Source organism: Agelaius phoeniceus, chromosome 2, assembly GCF_051311805.1.
Source record: "Agelaius phoeniceus isolate bAgePho1 chromosome 2, bAgePho1.hap1, whole genome shotgun sequence".
Lineage (NCBI taxonomy): Eukaryota > Metazoa > Chordata > Aves > Passeriformes > Icteridae > Agelaius > Agelaius phoeniceus.
In genome coordinates this window covers 68,306,163-68,325,336 of record NC_135266.1, presented here as the reverse complement: position 1 = coordinate 68,325,336, position 19,174 = coordinate 68,306,163, and the positions used below count along the sequence as shown (strand labels likewise).

Genomic DNA, 19,174 nt, shown 5'->3' with positions numbered 1-19,174 from the left:
TGGTGGGCTGACCCTGGCTGGATGGCAGGCACTCACCAAAGCTGCTCTCTCACTCTCCTCCACAACTGGGCAGGGCACAGAAAATACACCAAAAGTCTCATGAGTTGGGGAAAAGACCAGAAGAGATCACTCACCAAATACCATTATAGGCAAAACAAGGAATTTAGGGAAATTGATTTTGATTGTTAACAAATTCAATTAGAGCAAGATAATGAGAAGTAAACCAAATTTTGAAAACATCTTCCCCACAGGAGCAGATATCCAGCCTGCAGCCCATGGTAAAACTCCATGCTGGAACAACTGTCCGACCAGGCATGAGAGAAGTCCAGGTCCTGGAAAAGACCTGTGGACCCATGGGGAGAGGAACCTACCCCAGTGTGGGTTTTCTGGCAGGACTTGTGACCCCACTGTAGCAGTCTGCTCCTGAGGAACTGCACCCTGTGAAGGGCCCCATGCTGGAGCAGCTCATGCAGAACTGAAGCCCATGGGAAGGACTCACTTTGGAGAAGTTCCTGGAGGGCTGTCTCCCATGCTGGAGCAGGGAAAGGAATACTTTCCCTAAGGAGGAACTGAAACATGTGATGAACTGACCGCAACTCCCATTTTGCATCTCCTTGCAATGCTGCAGGAGATGATGTACAGATCAGGAAGGAGTGAGAGGAAGGTGTTTTTAAGGTTTGTTTTACTTCTAATTGTCCTGATCTAATTTTGATAGATGTGTGAGGAAGCCTTGAAAGGGGTAGTCCACATACACCCTGTTTATACATTTGTTTCTGGGGAGAAGCAATAAAGAGTGAGTTTTGATCTATGTTGGATGTGAACTCTGAACAGCTTGTGCCAGAGAGGAAAGGTGGGAGATTTTGTCTTCTCTTCCCTGCAGCAGGCCTGTGCTCTTGTCACTCAAAGATGAATAAAATGATATGTTGGTTACAGCATGACAGTCCTGGCTGATAGCAGAACCTGTTGCAGTGTTCCAAATAGTGGCATGGCTTGGTATCTGAGGAAAAGAAGAGAGAAAACATTTATACATTTCTTATACTTTCTGTATTTAGAACACTGAGCATTTTGTGCACTTTAGAGAGGCAGTTGAATTCTGATGAGTTCTCTAAGATGTTTTTTGTGGGTAGCCCTTTATACTTAAATGAAATCTGTAAATTCAGATAATTTCCAACATGGCTAGAAACCAACCCAGGCAGATAACCTGACATTACCCCAAAAGACCTCTAATGAGGTCTCATCTGGTATAGACTGTACAGAAATATTTTTCCAAAAGAAGAAGATGGAGCCACACTTGTGATGAACCTGGGGAAAAAAATCAATTATAAAATGGTAATCATTTTGTGATAAGAAATAAAGTAAATTATGAGTTACTACTATTCACCTAAGGTATATTTTTAGTAAAAATTTCAAATATATTGTGCAATAGGGTGCTATCATTCTGATAGGAGTGTATTCACACAATGGCTACATTTGAATGGAAAATGGGAATTTAAAAATGAAATGTTAATAGAATATTGGAAGGAACCTTTAAAGGTATTCTAGTCCAAACCAACTGCCATGAGCAGGGACATCTTACACTATTTAAGTTGCTCAAAGTTACAACCAACCTGGCCTTGAGCGCTCCCAAGGCTGGGACACCCACAACTTTTCTGGACAACCTATTCTAGAGTATCTCACCAGCCCCATTATAAATTATTTCTTATGTCAAATCTAAATCTACACTCTTTCTGTTTAAAATCATTACCCCTTGTTCTATCAAGAAGTCCATATTTTTGTCTCTTGCCTCACCTAGATAATTGGAATTGGATCCCAGACTGTGTTGAGCTAGATCACAGCTCAGAAGACTAGAGAGTTTTTCCCCACAGAACTCTCTTCTCTGTCTGATGGTACCTGAGAGAAAGAGAAGGGCAAAGGTGCCAAATAATAGTGAGGACAATACAAAAAACAATGCAGTTAGGGAGTTCTCTCTTTTTCATCGGACCCTCTGTAACATCTGAAGCTAAATAACACTGCTTTTTTTTGCTAGAACATTTGGAGAAGGAAGTAGGGTGACACACTTATACCTCTGCAGTCTGGCCAAAGATTTGAAGATGTGATTTCCAGTCCTGGGGACACCAACCAACCATACGGGTCAGACCTCCCAAGAAACAGAATGGGAGAAGATCGAATATTTAATTTAGTCTCTAAGTCATCTTGTGTGTGGTGGCTTTCGTTCTCTTTTTTCATAAAGCACACATTGGAAAAGTGCCTTTAGAAGCTTCCTGGAAGTAAACATAAAACCATTGTTATTTCAGCCAGTACACTGTTCTAAATTGTTTTGAAGACTTTTTTTCTTTTTTTTTTTTTTTGACTATGTTTAATTTAGCATTATGTCTGTCTTCAACTGTGTTTAATTCCACCCTTCAATAAAGAAGGGTGGAATTAAACACAGTTGTCGATAGCATGCAAAAGCAGTGAGATGTACAGCAGGACTATTAAAGCAACATGTCTGCAAGTGTCAGACAGCAAAGTTTCTTCTGATAGACCAGGGGATTTGTCCACCAGTGATGGGTGTCTTAGCAGGGGCCTTTTGGCAAAGATTTATGCAGGGTGGGTTTCACCTCACACAGCTTCTGACTGCTGCAATGTTCATGTCTGTCTTAGTCTCCTGCAGTTAACAGATTCTTTCATGATCTACTGAAAGTGAAATATGCCACAAAAGTGCTTGTGAGGTTTTTATTTCGCTGGTCAGTCAAAACAATCCAGATGGCTGGCAAAAGTGTAAAGGCAAATGGCAGAGTCAGCAAAGTTGGTCACTAACAGGCCATTGCTTCAAAGCTTTCAGTCAGTGGTCTGGGATATTAAAGCAAAAGCAAGTTTTTCACTCAAACTCTTTCAAAGCAAGATTAACAGATGTACTTACTAAACCAGGAAAGAGACAGCAAAAATTGTGTACATTCAGTGTAAAAGTAGGCGTCTTAATCTTACTTTATGGATAAAATATCATAAATTCCCCTTTTGACACTTTGTCTTGGTATATCTATATATCCCACAACTCCAGTGCTCATTTTTCGGCATTCAACCTTTCACATCCAACACAAAAATCATTTTAACACCAAATTCAGCACTATGAATTCCATTAATGGAATAAAGCACCTGAAAGTTCCCAATTCCCTTTGTAGATCTAACCTTTGAAATCTTTGTAGACTGGTTCAAGAAAGAGGAATTCAGCCTGAAGCAGATGCAGGGAAGACCTGTTTTGGCAATCAGAGGAGTAGAGAGTATATTTTGTGGGAAAATTTAATGCTCAGATAGTTTAACAAAACAAAGGTGATAGAGAGGTGATGCCATTGATTTTTATAAATACATCAGAGTGAAGGTGGAGTTATTTAATCTGAAAGAAGTGCTGTTGCAAGCCCCAAAAGACACAGACTGCCCAAGGAATACATTAAAATTGGATATGGGAAGAAAGGTTTTATTTGCTGACACAGTGAAGTCCTGAAAGAGCCATCCAGCAAGGCTAATGAGGAAGAATGGGAAGCATATAATTTTAAATGAGTTCCAACCAGCCAAAGGATGGAGTCTGCTGGTGCGCCTGAATTACTTGTGACAACAAGAGACTGGAATTAGTTTCCTGGTTGGTGGAATATGCTATCAGTTTTGTTATATTCTCAACTGCAGATATGTGGAGTTTTAGTTCATGTTTTGCTGGAGTTAACCTGCAGCTTTAGCAACGTATTCTAGATATGGAAGGAGGTTAGAGGTGCAATTTTATTGGCACTGATAACATCAGATGTCCATGGCAGTCTTTTGCTATTTTCTCTGAATCCCTAGCTACTCTGTGCCTGTGCCACGGTGTGTTCCAGCTCAGGCAACCTGGTTTAAGGCAGAGCAGCAGTTCCAGCTGCATCATTAAAAGATAGAGATCTGAAAGGGATGAAAACTATCTCAGGCATGCCCTACCACACACATACATTTGATACAGCAAAAACTCGTGTGCTCTCTGAGCAAGAAGCAACTCTGAGCCAGGAGCCAGTTTTACAAAACAGAGCTGCTGAAGAGCAAATCAAGTGCTAAGAAATGTCCTCTTTGGTTCTGGTTCAGACAGGCTGGGATGTGTTGTCTGGTCCAGATGTGTCCTGAAGGAGTAAGAGCAGAGCATTGCCCTCCCTTCTTTTCATCTCAGCTCCCCAGAGTGAGGAAGAAAGGACGTGTCCCTACTATAGCTCCAGGAGTTTTGAGCTACCCTGATAAAGAAAAATAACCAAGTTTTCCCTACTTTTCCTTACTTTCTGTGTGGCCAAATTCTGTTTTCTACTTCTTCTGTGAATTTTAATGTCTAATTGGATCTAATATGACCTTAATAGTTTTTCAAGTATCAGAGATTCTCTTCTGTAGCTCAATGAACAGGAAAAAGAGTACTAACATCAATGAGTGCTCTTTTCTGTAGTTCCAAGATGTAAATGAAAAATAATAACTGCAAGCTATGTATTGTGAGCATCTTGTTGTTTTTGCTGGGAGTTTTTGGCATTATTGTTTCCTGACTGCTATGGAAAATGAGATTTGCATGCTAAGAACAGCCTTCAAAGCACTCTTCTTCCATTGGAAGAAGGACAGGACTCCTAGAGGAAGGCCTCTTCCAATCTCTGTGAATTATCCCAGGAGCCCAGAGCTGTGCTTTATAATCCACTTACTACTCCCAGTTATGTTATCTCAATAGAGGATCAAATGCAAAGCTCTTCCTACAATTCTGGCCCTACAGAAACCAACCAGTTATACCAATGGCCTCAAGAGAGTCAAGATTCAAAATCTCCGTTAGATCTGAATTCCACTACTGCACCCTGGCCTCCATTCCAGTACATAAACCATAGCAGTTCTCAAAATTATCATCCTGCAGCACTTAAACCTGGCACTTTTCGTGAGGTGGTAACCAAGCTCAGTATAATGCAATTATGCGGGGCAAACCAGGGCAAACTAGCTAAGCCAAATGCAAAAGTCTCTCTCCCTAAAAAACCCAAATCAGTTTCAGTAGAACAAAGGCTTTTGGTCAAGCTGCTCTCACAGAAGAGGGCTGGTGGCACATTGTTAATTTTACTGATGATAAATGTGCTTTTTATGTTCAAGATCATAAGCAACATACATTTAACAGCCTGACATACTCAGAAGAAAACAAATTTTCTTTCTGCACAGCAGATGGAAATTATAGATGTAAGAGCTGGGAAAAAAAACAATAATATCCACAAATCTTTTATTTTATCAATCTATTTCAGTCTGTACAATTAGAAAAGTTATCAGTGACATCACAACTCATGATACATACCCACTGAAGTGTTCCCTCTGGGAAGATCAGTATGTCTAACTCGTTGTAAGAGTAAGAAATGTGCATCATTTAAACTACATTACACTCCCAGGTGATGAGTGGGGTTATCTGGAATCTGTGCAATTATACTGCATATGGAGCTGATCACAGACCCCAGGGAGTGCTAGGATTTACACAGCCTTCTCTGAATTATCTAAAAAGGAGATCACTGTGATGATTTTCATGAGGTTGATTATTCTCATGATCCATACCAAACAGATGAGGATTTTTTTTTTTCATGGATACACCAGGATTAGTATACCTCAAGCAGACAGTAGGAAATGCCAGGGGAAGTATATGTTGGTAGCTCTTTCTTCTCCATTTCCTGTGACACCTATCTCAGGGAAGAAGAACAAATGCCTCTGTGACATCAGGTTAGATTCATCCCATCATAGCCTATACCTGAGTTTGTCAAGCCAACGGTTTTTACAACAAGCAGAAAAAAACTGGAAATTTCAGGCAGAAGTAATTTGATTTCCTTTAGGCCTCTACTTTTAAGAAATGTCATGCTTTAGTATCTGTTTCTCTCATCACTTAAAACAAGTAGCTCAATAGAGAAACTCAGGTGTAGACATCTGTGTTTTGCCAGATGAATTACACCCTGTGATTTAGTTTAAAACTACCTCTTGACCTCAGGTTTGGGTTGTTTTTTTTGTTTGTTTTTTTCATGAATCAGAGTGGGACTATATTGTGGTCATTCTGTGCACAAACAGGAACTGATTTGGCAGAAGGGGGCCTGGGCTTTTGCCTTCTCACTGACTTTCAACAGTGTGAGCATGATGCTGATGCAGCACGACTTACATAAAACCTGTCTCATTCCTACCTTATCCAGATTTCCCCTACATTAGAGCCTAATGATTATTAAGCATTCTTGAGAAATGAGACATATGGCTTCTAGACCTATTTCATTCAGAGGAGGGAACCCTAAACTCAGGGTTGTTTTGTCCTGGAAGAAAAATGTTACCAAAACATTGGGAACTCTCCTTCTTTCCTGTTTAAGTTGGGCATATATCCAGGAGTGAGAACATGCAGATTCATAAGAAGAAAAAATAAAGTGGAGAGCTTGGGTCAAGTCTGCGTCTTCAAGTAATCCTCTTCAGTACTCATTGGAAAAAGCTAATTATGATAAGACAGAGATTTACATCAAGTTCATGACTATCTCCAAAATAAGGTAAGGTTTTGTTTTTCTAATTTATTCTGTTGCTTTTTTTAGAAATTAATCCATATCTATTAACACAGTAAAATTAGGTAAGAAACTCTGTTTCCTGAAAGATAACACCACTGCTGCAGGGAATAATGCTTCCAGCATTCCAGTTTACCAAGGGTTTCACTATAGAAACATGGCATAATCACCCCTTTCAAGAGCTATAGTTCCAATTATAATGCTAAACATATAATGGTTCCCTTGCCTTTTAACTAGTAGTGCAGGTAAAAAAATAAACCTGCTGTACTGCCTTGGCCAATGAGTTTTCTTCTCTTCCTCTGTAGTTATTGCTGTTTATTTTTCTACGTGTTCTTCAATCATCCATTTTATGATCTTCTTTAACCACTAAAAATGGATTAATGACCAATTTCAATTAAAAAGACCTCTAAAAATAAACTTTAACACTGCTAGGAGGACAACAAGCTCAGTGTAGGATCTAACCAAGCATTCAGTCTCCAGTAGTGAGGAATAGCAGATGTTTTTGCATGCAAACAGAGCAAGCATGTTGTGATATTGATCAAATACTTTGGAGCCTGTAGCTGACAGGTTCTTGAGCCAAAGTTCTTATGTTTGATTATGACTGGGAAGATAAAGGAGGAGTTAATGAGAACCAAGCCTCTAGTCAACTGCAATGGTGAGTTTGTTTCTGAAATTCTATGTTTTAAAGAAAAAATGGAAGGAAAAAGATCTAACTTGTCTTACACTTCTAAAGGACTTTGTAAAAACATATTGCTTCTCTTCCCACTCCCTGGCCCTTCTCTGGCATCTGGATTCCTAAACATACGATTCCCAAAATTTTGGGTCCAGCAGTCAGCACTGCATAACTTTCACTTAAAGTGCACTGATACAACTCTTCATGGGGGGCAGTGTCCCCCTGTGCTTGAGAAGTGACATCTGGCAGTAGTAAGTTGATGTCTTCTATACCAATCGGAAATATGTCTGTTGGACCAATACAGAAAGATCCTGAAGAGTGGTGGGGTGTCCCTCTGGTACCTGGGTTTACCCTTTGGGGCTCAGAGACACTGAGTTGCTCATGGGTTCACACTTGATGCCACAATTTTTCTCAGTTCTGATGACTTTTGGTCTCTGCATTTTTCAGGATTTTTCTTTCCCTCTAAATAGTGACCACACCAAATAATCCTGTTTTCAGTTACAGAGTTTTTTATCTGTTAACTTGAACAGAGAGCCTGAGCTTTCTCATGCAATTACAAAATACAGTATCCATTTACAGGTATTCTCACTTATAAACCAATAGCCTTCTAGCCTCCTTGGGATGGCAAGTGTCAAGTTTTAATGTGTGTCCAGGTACCTCCTCCACAGCTATGCCTCCCTTGCATCTACAAACCTGATGCTTGACCCCTCTGCATGTGAAACAGACATTTTTCTTCTCCACACTTCCCAGTATAGCCACTGCAAGGATTATAGACTGGATGCATCTTTTCTTCAGAGTGGCAAGGACACTGTACCTTCTAGGAATGTATTTCAAGTTGCAGAAACATGGAATCAGTTAGGTTGGAAATGACCTCTGAGATCATCAAGTCCAACCTGTGACTGAACACCACCACGTCAAGTAAACCATGGCACTGAGTGCCACATCCAACGTTTTCTTAGATGTCTGCAGGGATGGTGACCCCACCACCTCCCTGGGCAATCCGTTCCAATGTCTAATTGCCCTTTCTGTGAAGAATGTCCAGTCTAAACCTCTCGTGGCATAGCTTAACCCTATGTCCTCTCATCCTGTCACTTGTTCCCTGGCAGAAGAGATGACCTGGCAAAAGAGATGGCCTGGCTGCACCCCCTTTTAGGCAGTTGTAGGATGATAAAGTCTCCCCAGAGCCTCCTTTTCTCGAGGCTAAACACCCTCAGCTCCTCATCAGTCTTGCACTCCAAATTCTTTCCCAGCTGTTGCCCTTCTCTGGACATACTCCAGCCCCTCAATGTCCTTCTTGTAGTGAGGGGCCCAGGACTGAACACAGGATTCGAGGTGAGGCCTCACCAGTGCCGAGTAGAGGGGTACAATCACTGCCCTGGTCCTGCTGGCCACACTACTGCTGACACAGGCCAGGATGCCATTGGCCTTCTTGGCCACCTGGGCACAGCTGGCTCATGTTCAGCTGCCACTGACCAGCATTCCCAGGTCCTTTTCCACTGGGCAGCTTTCCAGACACTGCCCTCAGTCTGTAGCACTGCCTGGGGTTGCTGTGACCCAAGGGCAGGATGTGGCACTTGGCCTTGTGGAATCTCATACCCCTGGTCTCATTCCATATAGTGTAGTCATGGCTCCACAGTATGAGGTTGCTAAAACACTTGCCATGGTTTTATTTAGGGGCTTTAAACAAAATTTTCTGCAAAACTCAGGCTGATGTGAGCGGCCACCTTGGAGAGGTTTGGACTGATAGTTAATGAAATGCCAGGTAATTTGGAAATGCAGAAATATAACAAGGAATACTGAAATGCATTAACAATTTGAGCCTCTCAGATCCACTCATTGCTACCTACCCGTGGCACCTTTCACAATTCCTTCTCTTCTATAGTCAAGTTCTGCATTGACAGGTCTGAATTTACATTCTTTGTTCATGATGTGGATGTTGCCAAAGGTCCTTGCTGCTGAGACAGCTACATGCTCAATTTATTGTCACAAATGTTGACTGATCCTGTTAAATTTGTGTATATGTGTGAATTTGTCATTTAAACGAGATATTCCCTAGGGATTTATAATATTTATAATGTCACTAGCATTATCTTGAATCTAATTTGCATATTTTCTGTTTATCAAGATTTATTTTTTATAGAGACAAACACTGAAACAACATAAACCTTTTGTAAGCAGTAATTAGGGACTGGAAATTGTTTCCAGAAGAGTCTGGTTATTGGACTCCACCTGGGCAGTCTATTTGTGATTTGTTTCAATTTGCAAATTTTTACAATAAGGAAAAGGGTTTCCTCTCTTGGTGATTGTTTTGAAAATTACCTTTTAAAAAATTCAGTTTTAAACACAACCTTCTCCAGGAGCTTTCTGAAGTGGAGAGCAGTGCTCTCTCTCCTCTGCTGGGAACAGCCTATTTCAAAACCGAACAGAGAAACACAGAACTCTTTGAAAGCAAATTCTCTGGAGCCCACTTCAGTTCCAGTGGTAAAGCCCAGCCATCGGCATTTTGGTTGCTGAAGGGAGGGAATCTAGAGTTAAATCCACCTGTTTACTACCCAGATAATGCAGCAGCAATAGCTGCTAGCAGGAACCTGTTTGAAGAAACGGGTGCAGAAATAGCAGAAAATATGAAAGTAAATAGGGATATAAGAAAAATGTTGTGATTGCCAGTAGAGTATAAGGATTTCAGAAGTGAAATATGAGTTATATGCAAGACATACTGATTATGTGGGGAGAACAGCCAAGCTAGAGCTGCAATGCTTGCAATTGGAAACCTTTGTCCCTGATACCCACCATCACTACTTTCTGGCATTCATCCATCTGTACATGTCAATTCTTTCCCATATGGACTCTGCTACTGGCTCCATGGTGGATGGGACAAGGAAGGGAAAAGTGCAATCCTGACCTTTGTATCTGGTCCCTGGGGCAGCAGCAGCAGGATTTTGTGTTCATTTACTTCCAGCTGATGCTCCTGCACAGAGTTCTTCTCCCGTTACTCCTTGCTGGAGCCTTGGTTACATCTACATTATAATTTATTATCTGGTGCTATTTAGACCATACTGCTGGCCTGAATCCCCCTGCATTTTCCCTAGATCTGTCTCTCTGCAGCAACTTGCTTTGAAGTTACGTGAACTATAGCTGTGTGAGCCGCACCTCCCATTGGAACAGATGTTTTAAGGCCTTACCATGAAACAATTCATGGTCCCCTGCCAGCCAGGTGGCACCAGTGCAAAGGTAGATGGGAGGCACAGAGAGACCACTGGGTCACATCCTACCTGTTCCCAGAGTACCCTGACCATGTGTAGGCACATTGCTGTGTCTGACACACAAGATGTACTGACAGGTTGCTTCCCCAGGCAGACCCTCTGTTTCATAATAGGCCTAGAACAAGTGTTTTTTTCAGAATAGAATGTATGTGGATTTGACACAAAGCATGTTGTAAAAATGTGGTTCAGAGTCTAGGAAGTGGTTTTGACACACAGAAGGAGTTTAAGGCACATAAATGCTGAGATGAGAGCCGCCTGTCTCAAGAGATGGAGGTGGAAAGGTATAAGGACTCTTTGCAAAGAGTGTAGGAATCCCCCAAAACGGCTGTGAGCAGTTTTCATGCTTTTTAAAAAAGAGCCTGTAATTGCTGAAATAGAGGAGTGGCAATAATTTGCAGTTCAGCAGGGAACTCTTAGGTGCTGTGGTGTTTTGCTGGAGTGGTTAATGAGAAGATAGACTAGGAAGTTACCACTGTGACAAATCTCTGTTAATTAGGACAAGGAAACCAACAAACAGAAGAGATGTTTACAAGAGAAACAGGAGGCACAAAGATCTGTTCGGCTCTTTATAGGGTGCTATCTCAGATTTAATGGAACACCTAAAGCTGGTTAAATCAAAGTGTTACATTTCAGGACAGAATTTAGAGTGAAACATTTTCCCAAATGCTGGGTCTGTGGCAAGTGACACATTTTATCTCTGTCCAACAGCTCTTTGCTGACCCAAGTGATCATTTCAGTGTGATGAGCTGCAGTATCTCACCAGGAAGGAAGCTGAGGGTGCCCACCTACACCGTGTGAATGATGTTTGAAACCAGGGACACTCTCAACATGTCTGCCTCCAGCTGAAAACTTTATATTGTTTGCAAGGCTGGCTTTTGCTCCCCTGCTGTCTTCTGACCTCCATCTTGATTAAAATTCTGCAGTGAAGGTGGACAGTAACAGAGGAGCCTTAAATGTTAAGAAAATAAGCCAAACAAAAACATTGCAACCATCCTCTGAAAGACATATTTTCAGTTCTGAGGTCTAAAGAAAATAGATCTCAGAATAGTGTATGGGAGATTTTGGTCATGTAGGAGAAGATGGTAGATTTGTTGGGAATTACCACTGCACTGAAACATGCCTCTATTGCCTAATGAGGGACAGTACACAGCTCCCTGAGCTCCTGGAGGTGATTGCAGTAAGTTCACATGGTACATTATTAGCCCAACATTGTGCCTGAGACAGTCTTTAATGCTGAGGAGGACAGATAAGCCCTAGGAAATACCACACCCTGACCCTATCTGCTTTACAATTTGACATTAAGGGTCTTTTATCCTACTCCCAGTGCCTTTGATTCTTTGATTCTTAGTTTGTTACAGACAGACTAAGTTCAGGTCTCCCTGCATGTGACAAAGCAGTCACAACTTGGGACAATTTGGAAAGAAGGACTCAGCCTTCCTGCAAAGTTTGATCTTGCTGAAGGAACTGCCAAGCACTGAATGTTGCAGCTGCAGAGTAGATCATGATCACACTCCAGCAGCTGGGACACTATAATATTCAGAAATATTCAGTGAACAGCACACTAGAAAAAGACTGGATGTGGCACACACTGCCATGGTTTAGTTGATGAGGAGGTGTTAGGTCATAGGTCGGACTTGGTAATCTCAAAGGTCTTTTCCAATCTAGTTCATTCTGTGATTCTGTGATTAGTCTTAACAGTTGGCAAAGAGTTAACTTTAGCTCTGGTAAATCTGAGGAGGTTTTAGTGAACTTCAGTGGAGACAGGAATCACCATGTGATACATAAAAATTAGGAACAGTCTTCAGATCTTCACAAAAGTCAGTGTGGTGGTTTTCAGGTGACCCAGAAGGAGACTACACTGCTCTTGCAGCATAGCAAACTGGCATGGGATTAAGCACACCCTGCCCCATGTTTTCAGCTTCCTGTTCATTGAATGTGGGCTCAAAGTCACCTTAAATGTGTACTGACACTGCTCACCTCTCAAAGGGTTTTTGGCTCAAGTTGTGGCATTGTCCAACTGGAGACCATTTCAAAAGAGCCCTGTTTAAAGTCTAATCCTGAACCAATTTACCACATCCAACTCCCTGTAACCTCCACCAAGCCCTTCTGCCCATCTGCAATGACAATGTCAGGCAGACAAAAAAGACTCATATTGTCTCCTGGAAGGGCTGTGGCACAGCCATCTGGAGAGCAGCAGGGGCTTGTAGGCAGAATTCAAATGGGATTGCATTTAGGCTACTGGAAAAGACACTGTGGATACACAGTGCTGGATTTCAGCTTCAAACCTCTCCAAGGAAGCATCTGTTATAGGATGGACAAATGCAGTCCAAAAAAGTGAGGTGTGGATATCTTCCAGACTACTGGACCATGGTAAATTCAGCTCAGTCTGTGATCACATTCATCCCTGACAAGTTGCCAGCTGTATTTGGCTGCAGTTGACCAGTCCCAAGTGGCACATGGACCGAGTTGTGGGTGAGCCTGAGGTTACATTCTGGCTTATGCTGTGGTTTAGGAATGGCTTTCCTCAGTTTAGTGAACCTGAGCTGCTGCTCTATCCCTTTACCCCCTATGATTGAAAGCAGAAAAGGCAAAGATCATGGGTTGAGATAAGAGCAATTTACTGGAAACAGCAATGATAAGAAAAAGAACGGTATTAGCAACAATATTAATGACAAAAGTGTACAAAAGAGAGTGTGATTTATATGCAAAATGCTCACCAAGCTTGAAGCAATAGTGGACAGTTTCCCTTTGTTTGACCAGAAGCAGCACCATTCTTTCCAGAAGCAAGACCTCCCTGTCCCTCACCCCTGGCAATGATGTGAAGTGGTGCTGAATAATAGTGGGGTCTTGGCCATATCCCTTCCTGCTGAAACAAGGACAGCTTGAACCTGCAGGTAGCTCAGGGTGCAAGTCTTACTGACTGTGCAGAACAAGGTAGCCCAGGTGTAAAGAGGCTGATACCTGTTTTCATATATTTCTGGGTCATCAGCCATTGCTGGATTTCTTGGTCTGCTTTAATAGATGAGGATGTTCGATGTTCTGCTAGGAAAGTCATTGGATTTTTATTAAATTTACAGGTATAAACAAAATCTAGATTATACATGTTTAGAAGAATTTAGAAGAATTTCAGAGAATCACGGGATGTTAGAGGTTGGAAAGGACTTTAAAGATCATCCAGTCCAAGTGTCCTCCCTACTGCATTGGGCAGGGACACCTCCCACTCACCAAGGTCTCTCATGGCCTTATCCAGACTGGCCTTGGACACTGCCAGGGTTGGGGCATCCACAGTCTTCCTGAACAACCTGTTCCACTGTCTCAGCATACTACAGTAAAGAATTTTGTCCTAATATCTAATCTATATTTCCCCTTTCTCACTTTGTACCCATTGCTCCTCATCCTCTCTCTAGTGTTTTATGAAAAGTCCCTTGCTAGGTTTCCTGTAGGCCCCCTTCAGATACTGGAAGGTTGCTATGAGGTCTCCATACAACCTCCTCTTCTCCAGGTAGAACAGCCCCAAATTCCTCAGTCAGTCTTCATACAAGAGGTGCCCCAGGCCTCTTATCAACTTTGTGACCGTCCTCTGGACTTGCTTCAATAGTTCCATGTCGTTCTTATGTTGAGAATGCTAGAACTGTACACAGTACATTTCAGAAATGGATCCTTCTGAGCAGTTGTCATTGCCCATTTCAGGTCACCTTGAGCTTTTGGGATCCTAAAAATTGTACACCACTCTTTAAAAAGCAGAAACAGAAGCCATTACAGCAATGCTTTTCAAGATGAATTTGAAAAGTGTCAGTAGTCTTCTGTTTGAAACAGTTTCTTTTTCTAGGATGTAATTTTATTAATTAATATCCAGCTTTAAAAATCTGAAGCAGAGGCAGAAGGATGCAGTCTCTTTCAGATTATCATCAGTAAAGTACTTTCCTTCAGAGTTGCCAGATAGGGAGGAACACTTATATGTCATTATTGCTATTGTCTGATGATACTTCACATTAGAAACCCAAGAGTATTTCAAACCTCATCAGCTCAACCAAAACTCTGGTACGTTGATTTTAATGTGCTCGAATACTTGAATGGTGTAAAAAAGAATAACAGCTGTCATTACTGATTTTTGCTTTGGTGTTTGATGATTTAAATGCATTGAAATAAAGACCCTGATAGAGAGTTTCAGTTACATTTTTAATGTCATTTGAATAATTCTTCATTCAAGCATATGCAGTCTCTTGTTTAACTGAGCAGCAGTAACAATATTCATTGCATGTACTTATAACTATATGAAGTACTGGAGACCTTTAACAGATTTGATGTTGCTGGGTACTAAATGTGCAAGGAGGTGGCCAAAGTTCAGCACCACTGAGGGGCTGTCTCCATGAAAAGTATGGGCTGACAGCAAATTAGGAAACTGGCCTCTTTGGAAGACTTTGAAGAAAGGTTGCCAAAAAATGGAACCTGCATAGAATAGAATAGAATAGAATAGAATAGAATAGAATAGAATAGAACAGAATGGAATATTTTAGTTGTAAGAGACATGCAGTGATCATCCAGTCCAACTGCCTGACCACTTCAGGGCTGAGCACAAGTTAAAGCATGTTGTTAAGGGCATTGTCCAAATGCCTCTTAATCACTGACAGGCTTGGGGCACCAGCCACCTCGCTAGGAAGCCTGTCCCAGTGTCTCACTACCCTCTTGGTAAAATAATGCTTCCAAATGTCATGTCTAAACCTTCTCTGGCACAGCTTTTAACCACTCCCATGTATCCCATTACTAGATACCAGGGAGAAGAGCTCAACCCCTCCCTCTTCACAGCCCCTCCTCAGGGAACTGCAGAGAGAACTGGGTTTGCCCCTCAACCTCCTTTTCCTCCAGACTAGACAAACCTGGAGTTCTTAGCTTCTCCCTACAGGACATTCCTTCCAGCCCTTTCACCAGCTTTGTTTCTCTCTCTGGACACATTCAAGGACCTTCACACCTTTCTTAAATTGTGCAACACAGAACTGTGTTCAGTGCTGCAGGGGAGACTGCACCAACACTAAATACAGTGGGATTCAACTGGCTGGGTATGCTGTGTTTAGACTCATGGAATCATTGAAGGTAGGAAAAGACCTTTAAAATCATCAAATCTAACTGTAAACCCAGCTCTGACAAGTCCACCACTAAACCATGTCCCTATGCTCCGTGTCTACATGTTTGACACACCTCAGGATGCAGTTTTCCCTCCTGGATGCCAGGGTACTCATCTGACCCATACTGAGCCTGCTGCCAATCTGCAACCCCAGATTCTTGTCTGTAGGGCTGCTTTCCAGCCACTCCTCTCTCACTTTCCACTTCTTCCTGGTCTTACTTCATCCCAAATGCAAAATCTAGTGTTGGTGACTGTAGGAAATGCACACATGGGTCAATGACTCTAGAAAGGTAGGGATTGTGTTAGACATGTGCTGACTGGCTTCTAGACACCTTAGGCGGGATTTATCTTGCCTTACATTTTGGATGTCTACAATGTAAATCAATATATTGATATGCTGATATTGATTGCTGGTCATCCTACACTGTGTTGTTAATCAATTACATAAGCCTTTCTGTGACAGGTGATTCATCTCACCTATCTTATAAATGTAAGTAAGAATGAAAAGAAACATTTTCTGAAAGTGTTCATTCATCCTATTAATGATAAAAGCATGGATCAAAACTTGGTCTTATAAATACCACCTTTGACTCAAGGAAAGTTTCAGGTGCCTCATGTGGCTAGGAAGATATCTTTGGATTGATCTTCAGAATTTAAGCACTTCCAGTTAATGTATTTTTCATTTCTTGCACCAAAGGATTATCTGGATCTTGTCCTCTCACTTTATTTGTTTGTACAGCCACAGGAGAGAGACATAAGCAAAACCTTTGGAGATGATCTGGTTTCTAGTCTGTTCCACATGAGCATATCTATGTGTTTAGGCCAATGGCCAAGTCACAAGTGACTCCCCATGTAGAAATGTATCCTGAGCTTCTTGCAAACCTTAGCCTCCCCAAGAGTTCATTTCCATTCACACGTCTGTCATCTTTTCCCTGGACCATTTGACTGCACATGTCATTCACAACCTTTAGGGGTTGGGGATGTAACACATTCATTGTCACTCCCATACATGCCTGGCATATCTTCTACAAGTGATCATCCAGGTTTAGTCATCTTCTTTGCCTTCCATAGCCACTACCAACTATGAAACCTCTTCTCTGTAAGAATATCTATGATTTCTTTCATCTTCTGAGTAAATCAAAAAGACCCATTGTGTGAAACAGTTTAAAACACCTCCCTGTTGGACTGATACTATAGTTCCCAATGTACATCTTAAAATATCTTGAGCTCTGGGCTTAAATGAGATGCTTTTTATGATCAGTGATCTGTGGTGAAAATGAGACACCTGAAGAGAGCAATTAAGATCTAACATAGGTAGAACTGCTCTTTCCAGGTATTTCACTCTTTTCATCTGCATTTTTCAGAGCTGACCAAAAAAAAAAAAACAAAGTCCCACTTGAGCTAGGGAAGAATCTAGGTCTTATCCAATATTAATGGAAAGACAGTGATCAGTCTGATCAGTCTGTGTGTCCTGGGATAAATAAATTCCTATCTCTGGAAGCTGACAGCATCATACTATAAAAAGTGCATAGAACAAGTTCAGAGCTGCCCTAATCTCAGAGATGAATAATTGAACACTGGAATATTTTGGCTATAAGTATATTTAAATACTGAAATCTAGGTTTAAGCAAAAAACATTCAAATGAATGTTAACCCTACTTCCTTCTCTGCTCTTCCCCCTTCAGCAATTTGAAGCCCTGATTTGGAGAGAGAGAAAGAGAGAAAGAGAGAAATAAAGAACAAATGAATTCTGTGAAATGCATTTTGTGGGGAAAAATACCAGATGCAAAGAGAAATTAGTTTCAATGTGTATAAACCAGAGCACTAGCATTCAGCTGGCTGAAAAATCTGCTAGTGAAATGCCAACCTTTTGATAGGATTTCTTTTTTTCTTTGGTTCAGCAGATTCCTTTTTCATTACTATAAGAAATATTGTAGAGTGAGCAAAGCTCTGGATAAAGTATATCAACAGCTTCAGCTGTTGAAAGAGCATTCATGTGTATGATACAAAGGATGACGGGAAATGTCTTTTACTACAACAATTGTTACCTCTGACCCTCTCTTGCTTGTCTTCCAGAAGATGAACCTGATACATGGTAGAGTTTACAGCAAGAAATCTATTGACTTTGAAGTGCTGGAATGTTGCCATTGAAGAAAGGAAGAAAACAAAGCAAAGCAAAACAGGCTTACTCTTGACATTAAAGCCAAACATAACTGAAATCACAAAACTCCAGCAGCTGTCTGTTGTTTCAGGATATGTTTCCTGCATTATGACCATGACATTTTGCAGGAAATACATTTCAACATCCTCAAAGATAAAACTTTAGTATCACATCCAGGAATTAAATTGTAAAGGCTTTGAGCTAAAGTGGGAGAATTGAGTCTTAAAAGGAAAAAAAAAAAGTCTGTGATTACAAGTAAATGAACAAGCTCTAAAAGGCAGAAACTGAATTAATTTTCTCCTTGTAAGCTCTATACTGCCTGTGCAATGCATTAGATTTTACTTTAGCCAGTATGTAATGTGAGATTAAGAGGAAAATACATATCAATGAAGAGGTTTTACCTTAATATCCAGTAGAGCAGTACAAATAGTAGAAAGCCACAGTGCTATTAGAGACACAATCATCGGTGGCAGCTGCTAAGACATGGGGTGCATGAGATCTCAGATGTACATTTCTGTGAGGGCAGGAGGAGGAATCTGACTCTGAGAGAAAGTGGTGCACAGTCATCTACAGAAGACAAATACAATAATAAGCTCTTTAGTTTGGTAGAAAAGGAGTATCAATCACTGATGTTTTTGCATGTCTCCAAAAATATCAACTTAGTAATTTTATCACACATGAACAGAAAATCAGCTAAGGTATTGATGCAAAACTTAGGTATTTGTGCTCTAATGGCGCACAGTAAAGGGAAATCTTTTTCTTCCTATTTTTCATGATGTTAATAAACTGGTGATTTAGAGTTCTATTTAGAGACACATATCCTATCCAGTATAGGCATGAGCATAACCTGAGGGAGTTTGTCTTCCTTTCCTCTCTAATTGGGTTTTGTTTTGGTTTTTTGCCCTGGTCCTAAATTAGATTGTTAAGTCTTCAAAGCAGGGACCCTGAACTCAATTATCCTCTCATTTTTCTCAGTCAAAGTCACTAAAGCTTCACTAGCAATAAACTTGCAAAAGTAGATGAGGAATCATACTTGCCTCATTATATGTCTCCAAAGACATCTAAATTACACAGGCGTGTGAGGCAGCCATCTGAGAAAGTTCACCACATATTACATAGATTGTGCCACCTTCCCCATTGTCATTTCTATCATTATTACATGACTAGAGAATTTTCATCTTTTGCTATTCTTGCACCGGAAATGAGAAGTTCTTCTGCAGCTCTGGTAAGGTTTCTCCCACTTTCAAAGATAAAGCAGAGTGACATAGTGCTTTATTATGGCCAGTTAAAATTTTGGAGAAGGTACTTCTCATTCCAAGCAGGTTGGCCTCCCCTCTATCCTAAAATAGCAAACAGACTTAGGTTCTCACGTTCAAAATGTAGATTTTCCTCACAGGGGAATCAGACTGATCCGTATGTCAAACAAGGCTATAA

At 41.0% G+C, this 19,174-nt stretch overlaps 1 long non-coding RNA gene across 1 annotated transcript in view; it reads right to left on the bottom strand.

The window, feature by feature from the left end:
* Positions 1-400: 400 nt before the first annotated feature.
* The window catches only part of LOC143693472 (uncharacterized), a 43,153-nt gene continuing 24,379 nt past the window's right edge, over positions 401-19,174 (bottom strand). Inside the window, exons 2-4 of the long non-coding RNA XR_013181173.1 lie at positions 18,142-18,307; positions 1,789-1,890; positions 401-997 (exon numbers count right to left, since the gene is read on the bottom strand). This is a non-coding gene — a long non-coding RNA (uncharacterized LOC143693472). The remainder of the gene's footprint in view (positions 998-1,788; positions 1,891-18,141; positions 18,308-19,174) is intronic.